Source organism: Lepus europaeus, chromosome 6 (assembly GCF_033115175.1).
Source record: "Lepus europaeus isolate LE1 chromosome 6, mLepTim1.pri, whole genome shotgun sequence".
NCBI classification, from domain to species: domain Eukaryota; kingdom Metazoa; phylum Chordata; class Mammalia; order Lagomorpha; family Leporidae; genus Lepus; species Lepus europaeus.
In genome coordinates this window covers 107,130,384-107,148,409 of record NC_084832.1, presented here as the reverse complement: position 1 = coordinate 107,148,409, position 18,026 = coordinate 107,130,384, and the positions used below count along the sequence as shown (strand labels likewise).

At 34.6% G+C, this 18,026-nt stretch overlaps 1 protein-coding gene across 4 annotated transcripts in view; it reads right to left on the bottom strand.

The window, feature by feature from the left end:
- ATF7IP (activating transcription factor 7 interacting protein) overlaps positions 1-18,026 on the bottom strand; it is a 140,066-nt gene that overhangs the window by 103,268 nt on the left and 18,772 nt on the right. Inside the window, exon 1 of one of the 4 annotated variants that reach the window (XM_062194863.1) lies at positions 16,896-16,964. The exons of the other annotated variants lie outside the window; for them this stretch is intronic. The gene's annotated coding sequence lies outside the window, so the exon portion shown is untranslated. Of the gene's footprint in view, positions 1-16,895; positions 16,965-18,026 lie in introns of those variants that run through there. 4 annotated transcript variants of the gene reach the window in all.

Here is an 18,026-nt window from a genome sequence, read left to right as displayed (position 1 = left end):
GCAAAAATATATCATATGGATATTTTGCTATATTTATGTTCCTGAAAACTATAAGTTCTCCAGTTTCCATGAACTGCCACATCTCCAGTATGGAATGTTTAATCCTAATTATCAAAAAAATGCTTTCAAATGTGTAATTATAAATAAGATCTCCACAGAGTCCTTAATGTCTTCCTGAGAGAGTCAATATTCCCAATTTTTATGAATCAGATTTCTGAAAACAAAATCTGAATTTTAAAAATCATTCAATTTCAAATGGGGATGCCTTTCTTTCAGTATGCTTTCTTTCCAGGGAGTATACCTTTCTTTCCAATCTCAATTTCAAATGCATTTCTGCTCATAACCCTATTTATAATTCAGTTATAGCCACAAGACTTCACATGTAGTTGCTAAGCAACAGCAGCATGCTGAGGTTCAGGGCTATTAGAAATCTGGCTCTCTGCCACATGAAAATATTTAACCGAGCCTAGAGCCTCCAGAATTTTAGAGGAGGAGGAAGAGGGAGAAAGAAACAAAGAAAGAAAGATCGATCTGAAGGAAATTAATGCAGTGATAAACGCAATAAGCCACCAAGTATAATTAAGCTTGTTTCATGGGTTCAAAATTCAGTTTAGGACCTTATTTTGGTATTTCCAAATATTTATTTTATTTCTCTTCTAAATTTTTTTAAAAACTTCTCTATGTTGACCAAAAACTCTAAAGCTGTTCTGCTGATGAGGAAAAAAAATGCGCGAGAAAGAAAGATCAGCTGTTAAGAGCACATCAATTAATTCAGTAAATACAAGTATACTGTGCAAAGAACAGCCCTTAGAATAGATAGGTCTATGGAAACTATGTAAGTCTTTAAGGCCAGAAAGCAAGAAATTATATATTTTCCCTTCAAATTCCTGTACCCACTGGTTAACTATAAAAAGATGAGATAGCCTTTACATCTGAGACCATACATTTTTTAATTTTTAATGAATACAATAATTTTAAAAATAAGTTTGCTAAAAATTAATTAACTCAAAGGTTAAAAAAATAAATCATTCAGCAGAAATTGAAACTGCATTGAACTTCTTTCAACTGATAAAACAGTTGATAAAACTGATAAAACACTGATAAAAACACAAATTAAGCATTCCTAAAAATAAAAAGTAAGCACATAAATAGCAATCCTTAAGCTGATAAAGATCATTTCTCAGGGCCAGCGCTGTGGCACAGGGGGTTAATGCCCTGGTCTGAAGCATCCCATATGGGTACCAGTTCTAGTCCCGGCTGCTCCACTTCCAGTCCAGCTCTCTGTTGTGGCCAAGGAAAGCAGTGGAAGATGGCCCAAGTCCTTGGGCCCCTGCACCCGCGTGGGAGACCCAGAAGAGGCTTCTGGCTCCTGGCTTCAGATTGACGCAGCTCTGGCTGTTGCAGCACTGGGGAGTGAACCAGCAGATGGAAGACCGCTCTCTCTCTCTCTCTCTCTCTCTCTCTCTCTGTAACTCTATCTTTCAAATAAATAAAATAATTCTTTATAAAAAAAAGATCATTTCTAACCAATAGAAATCTTCATTTCTAGTAGTGAAACACCATAGTGTTTGCATTTAAGGCACAGCAAGGAGTGTGACACTATATTCAGTAGTGTTACTGGAATTCTGACCAAAACAGTTAAGAGTTAAATGAGGGTTACAAGAGACAATGAAGAAAACATTAAATCCAGAATGGTAGGCAAACAGTATCCAGAAACATTAAAAAAAAATTAGAGGTAAGAAAATATGTGAAATATTAGTTATGTTAGATAAGTCTCAGTGTAGGAAAAGTACTATATATTTCTGGATAAAACTTACTGAAAGTAATTCTAAACAGAACTTCACCTACTTTTTAATCATAACAAACTCTTTACTCTGCAAGGGAAAAATTGCTAAAAATGGAAAAAATATGAATGTCAAGAGGAACGATGTCTGCCCTCTCGGATGGGACAGTTTATGACAAAGCAATAATTACTATCATAAGCACCGAAAGTGAGCACAGCAGAATAATTATCCAAAGAGAAGACATACACAGTAGAAGAGTATAATACAGAGAGATCTCAAATTAACAGGGAAGAGATGAATTTTGAAATGAATACACCAGAATAGACCAAAACAGCAATTCAGATAAAAGTATACTTGCCAACAGACTAGATATAAATAGAAAATTTCAGAGGCACACAAAGTGGAACACATACAAGTAAACACAAATTTTGAGAAATAATTGAAAAGAAAGCATAGTGATATAGGATAAGTATTCAAATAAAAAAGAACACCTGTTAGCTAATAAAAGGACAAATACTTTATAAGAAAAAATGAGCAATTTATAAAAGAAATGTAAGATGTCAAAATTTGACGACTAAGCAGAGAAAGAAAAAAAAAACAAAAAAGAGAAAATACATTTTAAACTTCAGATTAGCAACTATGTATGGTTTTCAATTATTTACAGAAGTAAGCAATCTCTTGGAGGGGGGAGCACTGTGGCATACTGCGTAAAGCTGCCACCTGCAGTGCCAGCATCCCATATGGGTGCTGGTTCAAGTCCTAGTTGCTCCACTTCTGATCCAGCTCTGCTATGGCTCGGGAAAGCAGTAGAAGATGGCCCAAGTCCTTGGGCTCCTGCACCCTGTGGTTAGACCCAGATGAGGCTCCTGGCTCTGGCTTCAGATCAGCACAGCTCTGGCCATTGCAGCCAACTGGGGAGTGAACCAGCAAATGGAAGACCTCTCTCTCTCTCTGCCTCTCCTCTCTGTGTAATTCTGACTTTCAAACAAATAAATAAATGTTAAAAAAAAAAAAAAAAGAAGAAGAAGAAGATCTAACCTGGCTCCTGTCCTCATAGAGCCTGCAACCCTACTAAGGGGAAAAAAAAAAAAAATAGAAGAAGAAGTAAGCAATCTCATACACTGTTAGAAGAGCTAAGTATCCTAATTTAAAAGGAAAATAGGCAGGAACTATACAACACTTTAACAAAGGCATCCTGAGGCATATATCAAAATACACTAACATGTTTAAAGGAGAATGTGTCTTTTCATACTATTTCACTATAATAGCAATACATAAATCTATCATTAATAAAATAGTAGTAATGCCAGCAGTAGATTAAGCCTCCACCCATGGTTCTGGCATCCCATATGGGTGCAGGTTTGAGTCCCCAATGCTTCACTTCGGATTCAGCTCCCTGCTAATGGCCTGGGAAAGCAGTGGAAAATGCCCAAATGCTTGGGCTCCTGCACCCACGTGGAAGACCTGGAGGAAGCTCCTGGCTCCTGGCTTCCAATAATCTCAGTTCTGGCAGTTATGGCCATTTGGGGAGTGAACCAGCAGATGGAAGACTGACCTGTCTCTCCCTCTCTCTGTCTATAATTCTACCTCTCAAATAAATAAATAAAGTCTTAAAAAAAAAAAACACCAAAAATCTACACTAAGATGTTTACACGAATTTAGCAGAACTTTTTCACACACCAAAAGATCTCTAAGAAATATCACTAACTATACAGAAACAACAGTTGTAGAACTCAGTAATCAACAGTGCAAACCTGGGGCCAGACATGCCTTTTTGAATACTGATATCATTTCCTTAGTAAGTTACCTGCAGGATCAAGATTCTTTCCTTGCCTCAAATAGCTTATCCATGAAACTGAAACTGGCAATGTCTGTCCTCTTAGAAATGTCATAGGAATTAAATAACATAATAAATAGAAAGTATTTTTATATTAAAACAATTAGTAAATGTTTTCTGTCATTATGGTATACATTCTAAAACATTAAAAAATCTAAACATGTACTTGTATACATGCATGCAAGTGATATTTTAAAGTCTGCCAAACTAGTTAAAGCAGCCCACTTTGGGAGAAACAAAAGGAACCTAGACTTGAGACTTGGACTTGATACACCAGTTTGAATCTTCACGTGAAAACATTCGCTTAATTTGATTTTGAAGAGTTTAGCTCATCACTTTCTCTCTTCCATGCTAGTGCTGTCAGAGCAGCAGTGACATTTATGCCTATGGACAGGGTGGTTACTCACAGACACTAACCGAAAACAGAGAAGCTACCATCCGAAGACAAGTAGTGTATCTCATATGCAACAAGTACAATTTCCTCACTCCTTACAATCACCTAAATAGTCAGCATCTCTACAAAATACAAAAGAACATCTCAAACACAAAAGGGGAAAGAATACAACCAAGAATCCAAAAGATTAAGTGCCAAACGTTACCAAGAACAAAAAAAAAAAAAAAACAGCTAATTAAAAGCAGAATAAATATAAAGCATTTTAAAATCCTCAATGTATATAAGATGCCAATTCACTCACAAGAAAAAGCAGATACAAAAATGAAATCAATCCAAAATCTTAGAAATTGAAAATATGAGCTGCATGGGTAGTTAAGTTATTCAGTTGAATTAAGACCATCTGTTCATTCTCTTATAATATTATACCAAGGAAAAACATTAGACACATGGAAGAAATACCCACAAGCAGCAACTTTCATTTGGGAGGAGTTTTTAAAAAAAGAACCAAAGAAAACGGGAAAATGATAAGAAAAACACTTTCACAGTGTTGAAAAACGTGTACAAATTGCCTAATAAAAATACTTACTGAATACCAAGACAGACTAAATTAAGACAAGCAAAATAAGTATCTTTGACATGTGAGCGTATTGTAGTAAGATTTCAGAAAATCAATGAGGAAATATTAATAAGAGTTTAAAAAATCAGTTAACTACAAAGGAATAAGAAATAAAGTGACATCAGACTTGTCATCAACAATACTGAATACTGAAAGAAAATTGTACACTTAACATTCAAGGGGAAAGTTATTATTATCCTGGAATTCTATTGCCAGCCAAACTAGCAGTCAGCAAGAATGGAGAAAGATAGATATTACTTCTAAGCAAAGACTGAGAAAACAGATCCTAGTTAAAAGAATTACATGATGATATATAAGTAGTACAATAGAAGCAAAATACTCTAAAAGAAGGATCTCAGATAAGGGAACTAGCAATGCTTAATAATAATCATAATAAAACAAATAAAAACTCATGACAGGTTAAAATAATCATCATCTTCAATATTCTGGAACTAAAATCCCAGATAATTACGAAAGCAGAGCTAGTAGATTTAAGGATTGCAGGATATGGGGCAGAAATAAAGAAAAATATCAATAAGAAAATAAAAATCTAGCATGTTTCAAGCTGGGCAAATTATAAAAAAATCTTTTATAGTGCACTACAAACAAGAGACATACTTTATTTATAATAAAGTAATATAGAATAGAAAGACTGAAAACAGAAATGGAAAAAAAAGGATAGGTATACATATTAAACACATATATAACAAATAAAATAGAAATCAAATTGAAAATCAGTGATACTACACACTATAGTATTTTATGTAAATATATGTATCTTATTGAGAACAATCTGTTAGAAATGTGTACCTCTGAGATACCTAAATTATATTTATTCAATTCACAACCCAAAAAGAATAAAAATTTCAGAAAGATACTAATAATTCTACTATTGAAGATAAACCTATACCTAAAATCTAGATAAAGAAAACAAAATTAATAAAGAATGCATCCCAATTAGTATGCTAAATAGAAAAACAGAATTACATACCTAATAAACTCAAAATATAAAATTTTCACAAATACATCCAATATACATTAATACTGATTATGTGATGACAAGGAAATATAATAAACACAAAGACAAACAAACTACATAGACAACACAAGGCTATATTCTTCAGGCATAGTATAACAACATTGGACATACCAACAAGATGGGTTTCTAATAAATTAGAAAACAAAAAAAAAACCAGTTTGGATAAGGGAGAAGATCAGTAGGAAAAAAAACAAAGCACTGACAGAATACAAGAAAAGTTATAGCCTTAAATTCATATTTTTTTAAAAAATGCAAACTCAGAAACACTAGTAAAGGCAAAAAGGTATAATCCCAAAGCAAAGAATTACAATGAAACAGAAACTTATGAGAGCAAACTCAACAAATTAGTAAGCAATCACTGAAACCAAAAGCAAGTGCTCTGAAATGAGCAAAATCAGGACAGGCATTGTCCTAGTGGTTAAAATGCTGATTAAGTCACTGGCATCCTGAGGTTGGATACCCACGATTTGCTCATTGACTTCAATGTTCTGCTAACACACAGTGGGAGGCAATGGTGATGGCTCAAGTAACTTTTCTTGCCACCCATGTGGAAGACCTGGACTGAGTTCCCAGTTCCTGCTTTAGCTCGGCCCAGTCAAGCCCTAGACATTGCAGGCATCTGAGGAGTAAACCAGCAAGTGGAAACTCTTTCTCAAATAAGAATTTTCTTTTAATAGGAGAAACAGAGCAAGGAAGTTCTAGAGAAAGTATAATAATTAATATTAGAAAAAAGGCAAAACTATAAATATAAGATAAAATACATGGCCCAAATACACAAGTGCATTCAATGTTATTAATGAAGTATGGGTGAAAAGACTGAGGGATTTCAATCAACTGCAAACCCAAATAATTCAACAGCACAAGATGGCTGCCAAAAATGTTAATACAAAGTCAAACTGCAAGAAGTATCCAGTGAGGAAGGAGAACACAAAGAAGTACTTTTAATAACTGTAAGACAAACAAGGGTATGACCATGCTAAAGAACGATCTGGAACATGTTATATAAGGAATAGTTCAGAAGATCACAGGAAATTTAGCTTGGAAACACAGGAAACTTGGAACAGCTTTTAAAAACTAGTGTGAATCTCTCATGCTAGAGATAGGAATCCAAATATACATATTGAGAGAGGGACATAAAGACTGACACATAGACATGTGATGCGGGTGCTACTGGAAACAAAAATAAAAATAAAACCAACTCTGTCTCAAAATAAGCAAAATTTTTTGTTCAAATATCCATCAAAAGAAGGAATTCCTTCTGTCCTTAAAAACGCTAGTTCAGAAATGAGATAGTTACCTGTCAGAAATTTCTAACAGTAGATTCCTGTACCAAGTTCAACGTTGGAACACTTAGATTTATTTCTACAATGCTTGCTAAATAAATTTTGTTGTCTGAGAGGAACACAAAAACTAAAACTTCAAACTTTTATCCCCAGATTTTGGGTCATTCACACTTAACTTCAATAGTGTCAAAGATTATATCCACTTGTACCCTCGTGACTTTTATCTCTGTCCTATATGTTTCTTCTCTGGTTTCATCTTCCTTTGCTCTGATACTTAACTGGAATTGCATTCAACAAACTCCTATTTTGATGTAACAGTCTTGTTCCTCTTTTTCTATATATAAAACCCAGTTTGTGTGAACTATCTTTCTAGCTCAACATTCTCCCAAAACAATATAATAGCTCAAGAGAAGTTTGAAAGATTTCCCAGCTGTTTCAGATGAACATGTCCTCCAGACCAAGAGAAGCATGACCTTCTCCCCATCCAACCTCAAACACAGGAATCAAAATTTTGTTTCCTTCTACTATCACCATACTGCCATGGAGAAACTGTTCACTGAGATGAAACATAGATAAAAATATAAATTTCTATATGTAATAGAATAAGAAAAAAATTTAAAGAAATCCAAGCAACCCTTTCAAAAGGTAACAGGTAACAGTCTATGACCCAGAAGCAGGAGTGCAGCGTCTATCAAAGCTGCCCTTCAGCTTTTAAGTACACAACCATGTAATAATAAATGACCAACTACCTTCCAGAAGCTACAGAAATGAAGTTTCATCTAAATAAACACTTTAAGGTTGAAGAGTTTGCTGTTTAACTTCTAGGTAGGGAGGCAAAAGAACTGCCTAATGTCATTCATTTCTTCTACTTCTCCAAGCATACCTCACTACAACACTTCACTTTATCCTGCTTATTAAACTCCTCACATTCATTCCCCCAAAATTTTCACATAAATCAGTAATCTATTTTATCTCTGGCCCTACTAATTAATATAAACAGACTCACATATTAGCATTTTTTATAAACACATACCTTCATATCTTGAAAGTAAATAGTAATATAGTCTTTATTTTACATAGTTATTTTTAACAGGACTTTTCTTTATTATTTCAGGCATACAGAAAAAGAATAACTAATGCCTGTGCATCCTTTCCTCAGCTTGAAAATTAAAATATTAATCATTGGAATTTCCAATTAATACATTTATTTTAATTTTAGCCTTAAATTCACTTTGTTAAAAATGATGATAAATTTAAATGTGGAAATGGAAAGAATAAGGAAGGAACTGGAAAACTTCACCATGTTATATATATAAATATGCATTATCTAATATATGTCAATGAGTCAAATGTGAAAGCATAAAGCAGTCTTACATGTAATGATGAGTTCAAAGTGATAAGTTTACACTAAAACTTTATAGTTCAGAAAGGTTACAAAATGTCATCTCTCTGCATGTACCAGCTGGTGTCACTATAACTGAGAATATAGTAGCAAACTATAATGAAGAGACCTAAAACTGATTTATATGTAATATGGACATACTGTATGCATGAATAATATTTATATTAAGCCCACTGTTAGTTCACTTCAATTCAAATGTGAAGAAATTTTGAGAAGATGAAAATGACATTTTTAAAAAGATCAAATCCAAATATGGCACTCAAAATCTCTTAAATATTAACATTAAACAATCTACCAATCCTGTTATTACTAGGACTAAAACTAAACAAACAAAAAAAAAAACACTTCCCAATGGTGAGAAAGATATGAAGCTCTGAGGGGTAGGGAGGTGTTACAAAAAAAAAAAAGGACCTGAATCTCTTACCTGTGGGCAGCTTGATACTGTGAAAAAGACTTCCTCTTCTGTAAACCACTGCTATTTAGTTCGTTTGTATAAACATTAAAAGCTAATGCAGACTTCTAGGTCAGCCTTCTTGAGTCTAAATTCCTTGCTTGGTTCATATTCATGAAAAGAACGAATACAGTAGGTTGGCTACACATTAAAATTCCTTTCAAACAGTGGTTCACATCTGTTGTGTAGTTTGTGCAGCAAACATCCCATTAACCACAAAAGCCAAAAAACGTCAGACAATATGTCAATGAAGCTCACAAAACAAAGTCTATCTTCAAAATGACTGTTTCAAGTGAAAATGCCTAGAATCAGAATTCTTTGTACTGCTTTCTATGCTGCCAACTATTAGGTCTGCAGCAACTGTGTGCAGTTCAGAACCTCCCACATATTACCCAATAGTATCAATAGGCATAAATCTATAAATGCAGAACTTAAAAGCTTACAAGGTTTATAGCTTCTCACTATTCCACACATTTACTGTCAATTGTAGAGGTCTCACTACTCCTAATCTAATGCATCAACTCTGTTCTAACGGTCCAAAAGGCTGAATTCTTTTACATTCCAAACAGAAAATCCATGACACATATTATTTGCTGCCCTAGCACAGCCAGACTGCAGTTACAGCTAGCTGGCGCCAGTAAGAACAATTTACATAAAGCAGCCCTCATTTCAAGACCAAACTACAGGAAAGTACTGCTGAGTAAACCCTCCCCACTCAATCCCCAACAGGCACTGACTGGTTCTAGAATATATCTAGTTACCTATTTACTAACATAATTCAAATTCAGATAATAAAATAAAACCAACTTATAATTCTTGAATAAATGAAATTCTACTCTCACGAAAAATATTTTTAACCCCCAGAGATATTCAAAAACCTTAGAACTTGAGGCATGGACCAGAATGATTGCATAAATTCAATGGTTGCTATTTTTAACAATCATTACAAATTCAAATTATAATTCACATTAGCTAAAAGCTATCCTCACTCTACTCTACAACTACCTTTCGAATTTTATCAGCTAATCAATTAAATGGTATCACTAAATAGATTTGGTTTTAGATTCATATTGCTCTAACAAATCAAATCAGACTTGTGCATCTTCAGGTACCACTATTGTGATGGTTAAATAATTCAACACATTTACCACTAGTTTCTATTCTTAAGGCAGTGCTCAGTATCAAAATTTAGGCATGTTAAATTACAAACATTTTCACCACAATATATTTTTTATGTATCATATCCCTTTAGAACCTACATCATTCCAATATCATTAAATGGTTAAATCTGATTGGGTAAGAGTTGAGTCATTACTTATGGAGGTCTTTTATTTAGGTTATTTTGTTATTATGTTATCTACTGACCCGTAATTATTTATTGCCACTGTTATTCTTCTACTTTGTTAATAGTACAGATATATTAAATTTTATCTTCAAATAATCTAAAAAATAGTTTGGTGCCACATTTGAAATGATAATAAAAGAAGTACTTACGGGTTAACTAGGGGTTTTCCAAAATATGTTATTTTTCAGTCTTATTTTCTAATACGTAACATACTAATGTTACTCCTCTTACATAATTAAGATAGTAGGGCTGAAAATGAGGTGTATGATAAAGCTATCAATAGCAAACAGTTGACTACTAATAGGTGCTTAATCATAAATGTCTAAGTTATCACTGATAAACAATGCTAGATTTCCTCCAACAACTACTCTCTTTTCTCAGGATCTGTGCCCCACTAATAGCAGACGAGGTGACATATTAGGATGCAGTTTCACATAGTGTGTACATACATGCATCACATAAATTAACACCTGCTGGAAGGAAAAGTCTTATATGTATAAGAATTTGCTAAGTGCCATATATTGATCATAAAATCTGAAGGTGGAAAAAAATGCCTTAAAAATCATCTAAATATTCCATTCCTCCCATTTTCTGATGCTTCTTCCCTCTTTGTTCCTACTTCTATGTACATCTAACACTGAATGAAAATACCTGAAAATCAAAGGACTTCAAAATTATTTAATCCAGAATAAAATGAATACTTACATATTGTTTTTCAAAACTCAAATAAACCAATCACCTGACAATTAATTAATCCAAAGAAGCTCAAAATCTCCACAATTCACTTACTAAAATGACAACAATGGAATTTGTTGATGTAGCTCTGTTTTCTCAAACTAGTAACAATAAAAGATCAAAAAGTATTTTATACCACAAAGTTTTTATTTCATAATATGTTTTATTTCCAATCTATCACAAATCATTATTGTAAAATGCAATCAATTGTTTAAAAATTGAAATAAGGCAAGAAAAATTAGTTTAAATTATTTTTATCTGATTCAACTGACATAAAATTTGTTTTTCAGATGGACATAAACACTAAATTTCTATCTCATGGAGGACCAAGAACAGTTCTTGGACTGACCACATTTACAATATTGTTCATTGTTTGGCTAACTATTCTACCCTCTACCCAACATTCACAATCCCTCAGTATTTATAATCTTTTCTCCTATTTACTCTGTCATGTCATCTATCTCCCTACTCCTTCCACAAATGTAAACTCCATGAGGGCGGGTATCTTGGATGCCAGGCATCAAAACAGTGCCTGGCAAATAATAGGTGCATCATAAGTATTTGTTTAATTTGTTGAGTCCACTGATCAAATTCACAGTTCATTTTGCTTTCACTGGGCCTTGCTGCCTTACCACAAGAATGCCGTTCTGGCCCCCTGGGCCTCTTTAGAGTCTTCCCCTTGAGTTTCTAGACACCTTGTTCTCAGGCATTTTTACCCTAAATCACCCAGACCCCTAACAACCTCTCTCCCTAAAGATCCTTTTATTAAAGTATCCAGTATCCCAGACCTCCCAAATTCACTCTTCCAGAATTAATTACTAGGAAAAAAAAATCCTGTGCCAGAGAGAACCTTCTGAGTTAACAGCAATCAATATAATGAACTCATACTTCTTTTTGTCAGACACTGGCATTAGACATTTTATATTTATTATTCTCATTTATATCCCAGGAACGCTATCCCCATTTTAAAACTAAGAAGAAAGAGCCAGCATTGTGGCATAACAGATAAAAGCCAAGGCTGGCAACACTGGCTTCCCACAGGGGCACTGGCTCCACTTCCAATCCAGCTCCCTGCTCATGGCTTGGGAAAGCAGCAAAGCAGGCCCCTGGGTCCCTATCCACCCACCCACACAGGAGACCAGAATGAAGCTCCTGGCTCCCAGCTTTGGCCATCTGGGGAGTGTACTAGTGGATGAAAGATCGATCCCCATCTCTCTCTCTCTCTGAAATCTGGGGAGTACTCTAGCAGATGGAAGATTCTCTCTCTCCCTCCCTCCCTCTCTCTTTCCTTCTATCTCTGTAACTCACTTTCAAATGAACAAATAAATCATTCAAAAATAAAGAAAAAGTGACATTTTAAAATACACAGCTTGAGGCCTGGCACTGTGTTATAATGGGTAAAGCCTCCGCCTGCAGTGCTGGCATCCCACATGGGTGCCAGTTCAAGACCCGGCTGCTTCAGTTCCAATCCAGCTCTCTGCTATGGCCTGGGAAATCAGTAGAAGATGGCCCAAGTACTTGGGCCCCTGCACCCGCATGGGAGACTCGGAAAACTCCTGGCTCCTGGATTCGAATAGGCCAAGCTCTGGCCATTGTGGCCATTTGGGAAGTGAACCAGCAAATGGAAGATCTCTCTCTCTTTCTACCTCTCTGTAACTCTGCCTTTCAAATAACTAAATGAATCTTTTGCCTCATCTCATAAAACTAATACATAAAACATAATGAGCATTCACTATAAATTACTCAAGCATTATACACAAAAGTACTTTAAAATTCATGAAAAATGGAATTAAATTATAAGTGTAGGGGTCAGGTGTTGGTACAGCAGTTAAAACACTGAATGGCATGACCACATTAGGGAGCTAGGATCTGAGTCTCTACTTGGCATGCTTCTATTGGAGTGCCTGGATTTGAGTCTCTACTCCCCTTCTGATGTTAGCTTCCTGCTCATGCAAATCTTACAATGCAGTTAAGTGACTGCTCAAGTAGTTGGGTCCCTGCCATCCACATGGGAGACCAGAATCGAGCTCCCAGCTCCTGGCTTTGGCTTGGTGCAGCCTCAGTTCTTGCAGGCATCTGGGGAGCAAATCAGCAGACTGGAAATCTGTTTGTTCTCTTTCCCTCTGGTTTTCAAATAAACAAATAAATATCAAAAACAATTTTGAAATATAGTCATAGCTTTGCTAATATATAATATGCATTTTTCATGAACTTTTCAAAGTGCCTGTGTACACATTTCTCATATAACCTCAACCTAGTGGTAGGACAGGGTTCACCCTGACTCTGACTCAAAGATGGTGCTCCTTCTTGACTCTTTATCTAATGTAATCATTTAGTAGTCAAGGAATTGCACAGAGATCCCCTACAGGGTCCAGCCAGGTAATGTGAATCAGTAAAAGACCCAGATGTGACCAACAGTAAGCCCTATGTAAAGGAGATAACATCTATTCAGATTATCGTTTTCCAGTAGAAATGCAAACCAGCATTTATGAAATGAGACATCTAAATTTGGATGAAATCTGACCATTTTAAATGTTAACCACTAGGGGCCCGTGCTGTGGTACAGTGGTTTAATACCCTGGCCTGAAGTACCAGCATCCCATATGGTCACAGGTTCAAGATCCGGCTGCTCCACTTCCCACCTAGCTCTCTGCTATGGCCTGAGAAAGCAGTACAAGATGGCCCAAGTCCTTGGGCCCCTGCACCCTCGTGAGAGACCTGGAAGAAGCTCCTGGCTTCTGGCTCCTATCTTCAGATCGGTACAGCTCCAGCCATTGCAGTCAACTGGGGAGTGAACCAGCGGATGGAAGACCTCCCTCTCTCTCTGTCTCTGTCTCTCTCTCTCTGCCTCTCCTCTCTCTGTGTAACTCTTTCAAATAAATAAAATAAATCTTTTAAAAATAAATAACTAAATAAATAGATAAATGTTAACCAGTAGAGAAATGGGGAAGGGAGTGAAGGATAAAAGTACGTCTGTTGGTTGCTAGTCTTTGGCTACTGAAAGAAAACTTTACCCTTCTTACGATTTTCATTTGTACTAAAACATAAAAAACTCTAGGTCCTGAATTCAAGTTATCTTTTATAGAGAAGCTGTTTCCTCACAGTATATTTGGAGGACTTGGCCACACTAAAACTGAAACAATTTGTAATGCCAACATTCTGGCAGTACTTAATATATCTGCCACTACTCATACACCAGGGTGGCTAGTTTATTTCAGAAGGTAGGGCCCAATAATATAAACATGAACATACAACATTACTAAGTGAATGTCAGCTCTTCTTCTTTCTAGGCATGCATTACTGGAAAACTTTTAATTACTTTTACAAAATACTCTGATATATTACCATTGACAAAGCATATGACATTTAAGAAGCAAACAAACTGAAAAATGCTCAAATATTACTAGGAGAAAAGAATGCCAGATATGTGCAGAGTACTTCATGGCATTACAGACATACCATGTAAACTGGTTCTCAACTCTTCTAAGTTGATAGGAATTTTTCTCTATTTTATAGATGAGGGAACAAAATTCAAAAAGTGAGATAAATTGGCCCACATCAGAAAACCAGGATTTATATTCAGGTTTGGACTCTTGGTTCATACTCCTTCTACCAACCCAGTCTCCTTTCTAATAAAATGGTTTATAGAAAAGGGTAAACAAATGAGGAGGACAAAAAAAGTGACAAAATAATATCAAAACATCAATTATCTAATTCCCATATATACTATGTCCTCAATTATCAAATACAATAGTTAACCTGGAATTCAACAGAAAAAAATCTGAAAACAATAGTCAACCTCAAAAGTAATAATCCTAGTGAGTTTTAGTTTATGCTTACAGTTGCAAAAATGCAACGTAGCAATGAAAGAATTAGCAATATATCCTGAGTAACTACAAAGTATTAGCATTTTCCCATGTGCAAGTAATAATCTTATGGAGTTAAATTTTATAATCAGCAGTGGAAGGCAAAAAGAAAGGATCACTGAAATTCCCCCCTAAGGTCTTATTGTCCTCAATAATTTCAACCTAGTCAGTGGTTCTACAGTATTAAAGAATACCAAATAGCTAGTCTGATTTATATAAAATGCTTTGAAATACACATATTTTAAACACTACAATCTCTTCCCTCTGATCCCCACCTGCCACCAAGACATTGAAATAGTCATACAGTAAAAGGCATGAAAACAAGAGCAATTAAGGACCTTACTGAAAGAATGATGGATAGAATTGCTCACACATACAGAATTTTTTTCTTTTTCTCATTTAGAGTTAAGTTAGTGTGACTGGATGATTTATATAAATCATTGTTCAGATTATGAGAATATAATAATGTAAGATGTCATAAAAGATAGTCATAAAAACAGTGTTATGTAGCAGTTAATGAAAGTGAAATAAACATGCTAAAGCTGTTGATAAAATTGAGATAATGATTCCGAAATACATTTTGGGTCACTAAGACAAATAAACCAATTAAATTAGAAAAAATAATCTTCTGCCTCAGAAAAAATAACTAAGAGCAAATAAAAACACAAATTTGTGATAAGGCTGAAATTTTAATCTGTTAAGTCATGTAAATATAGATCTTATACTCTAGCCTCATAAAAGTTAAAAAATGTATTCTAGGGTAACTTTAAAACTGAATTCCATTGTGCCTTAAGAGGCTGAGGTTCAATAAATGAATGAACTAGATCTGGACAATTATGACCTTATATTAGTCACATATGATCGTATTTTGAAGTCTTGTTCATTATAACAATCTAATTCTCATTTTATTAAACACATTTATGACAAATAAATGTTAGAAATTTACACTATAAAATTATGTAACAGCAAAATAGCAGTTTTTTTACATACTGCAGTCCTCTATAAGAATTTAATTTGTAAAAAGTTGCTGTGTTCAGAAACCTCTCTATTTAGAAAGTTAAAAACTTACTGTTCTATGTCATATTAGTCAGTGATATATTCATAACACACTACTGACAAAGCCAGGTGTGTGGCATACCATTTAGAAAAAAAGTTCAAATGTACTACAATTTATGCATTTATGCTTAAAGTATAACTGTTCTGCTATCTGAAATATTATCTGAGTAAGAATTTCATTTTACCACTTTTCCATATAATCATGAACTTCCAGTATCTCAATAAACGTTTCAATTCCAGAACAAAGTTAAGAAATCTTTTTGAAAATTTGGAAACTAAATTCATAAAATCATTCAGTTGTATTACTTTTAAATATTCTACAGGTTTAAGCTATGAGTAAAGTAGACATAACAATTATCATCAGTTAATTAATTAAAACAATTGAGTATTTACTTCAGGTCTATTACTATTAGAATACCTACATTAAGTATACAGAAAAGAGGTATCCAGGTCTACAAATAAACTTACTTCCAAATTCAAAATCTGTACATCAACTTAAGCAAAAAGTAATCTGAACAAAAAAAGTGTAACATCATTAGAAATGTGAAAGTGTTAGAGACCTGGATAACCAGCATCATAAGAATTGCGATCCATAGTACAACAACAACAAAAAAAGACAAACTAAAAAAAATTCTCTGTAATTATGATTTATATACAGAATTTAAAAAGGAATGCTTCTAAACAATATCTCACAAAAACCCAGAAAAAATCATGCTCTTCAAGTAAGACTTATTTATGGCTTTAAAAAAAAATTGATATAAGATAATGTTTTAATTTCTACAAATTCATATCAACAAATAAAATGTCCAACACAAAAGGAATTTTAAGTTCATTGGGGCTAGAAAAATACTACTTTGATGATCAAATGTTATGGCAACGACAGAACATAAAATGGTGAGAAATTACAGGAATTTAACCTTTGACCTCACCATCCTATATACTGTTTCCATAACAGAGGCTTAAAGGTTCTAGCAAACATTTCAACTTTTTAAGCAAACAAGCTCTTAAGTTCTTATATAAACTCAGTTAAATTCAAATGCTTTTTTTAAATTAGAATACTAAAAAATAATGAGAAATTGATGCTTACCTCTGGTCCTGATGCAAGTAGCAAGACTCCTCAGTGGCATACTTGCTGCTTAAGCAGCTACAAAGGCTAGGATAGCAGCCATTTTGAGACAGCTGCACAGTCTCAGTTGCACAAAAGTGTAATTAAGATGGCTGCAACGTGCACTCAAGAACTCAGAGTGAAAACTCAGCTATGTATCACACGGGGCCCCTCCCACTTTGTCAGCCTACAGGAAACTGAACACGGACAACAGCTAATGCATATACTGCAACAAACAATGCAGCTACACAGAACACAGGGAAAGAAAACAGAAGGCAGCAAGCCAGTTTTGTAACATAATGCCTGTGAATTCCGACTTGCAAAACAGACTTTGGGTACATCCAGATCCCAGACAACTTGAAATCCATGCCACATATTAGCAGTTACAGAGATAGAGCCAAATCACACAGAGCAAACATCAGGGAATTCGCTTGAAAGAAAGCCTCCATTTCAGTCCAGAAAAAAAAAAGCCAAAACCTTGCTCAAGGCCTGTTTTTTTTTTTTTTTTTTTACCTTCTATTTTACTTTTATCATGAAAAGAGTTTCAACTTTATATCTGGAAAACTAAGTTTTTTTACATTGACATTCATTTGATCAAGTTAATTTCAATTTATAGATGGCTAATTAAAGATTTTCTCCTCACAGTCTAAGCCCCAAAGTGCTCCAATGTAACAGGATGGTTACAGCTTACAATCCAGTTTGAATCTTGACAATAGTGTCCTTAGAATTAGGTAGCAACAGAGCTTATTTTGAGTAATTTACCAATAAAGATAAAAATAATTTCTCTCTCCGGTAGTCCAGATGGTCACAAATACATCCCCAGGTGAGTATTTGGTCCCAGTGCAAATTACATTTCATGCCCACTACTATCCTCCCAACATTCTGATATGAATGAAAAGCAAATAAAAATAATGTAGACAATCTGGGGGACAAAAAGAGAGCACAAAAGGGTAAAACTCAGTCTGCAGAGTATATTAACAAGACAAATAAGGGAAGGATACTAACAGTGTCATCAAGAAGAGGACAAATGCACACAATGAACCTGTTTGCTTGACAGTTCCCATTAGCTATGCAATCCACATTTTTCTTCTCTCTTCCTTGATCTATCTTCCT